Source organism: Fulmarus glacialis, unplaced genomic scaffold, assembly GCF_000690835.1.
Source record: "Fulmarus glacialis isolate BGI_N327 unplaced genomic scaffold, ASM69083v1 scaffold28247, whole genome shotgun sequence".
In the NCBI taxonomy this organism is placed as follows: Eukaryota; Metazoa; Chordata; class Aves; order Procellariiformes; family Procellariidae; genus Fulmarus; species Fulmarus glacialis.
Window position 1 is genome coordinate 10,846 of NW_009221728.1, and position 257 is coordinate 11,102.

Below are 257 nucleotides of genomic sequence, written 5' to 3' on the forward strand. Positions count from 1 at the left end.
AGCACAATACAGCAATCAGGAGAGTCACTTCTCCAGCCAGAGTGCAACTCTTCCCACCCCAGAGCACCAAGCCTGGTATATATTCTAAGTGAAAACCAACAAAAAAACCCCCAGATTTGTCCTCAAATTTCCCTTACGGGATCTGCATACCTTTGGGGCAAATAACACAAAAGCTTTGCCAGTTGAGATTTTTGGCCAGAGCCACGTTTTGGAGCAGAACCGGCAGCGCTAAGTGATCACAGTAACTGGATACAACA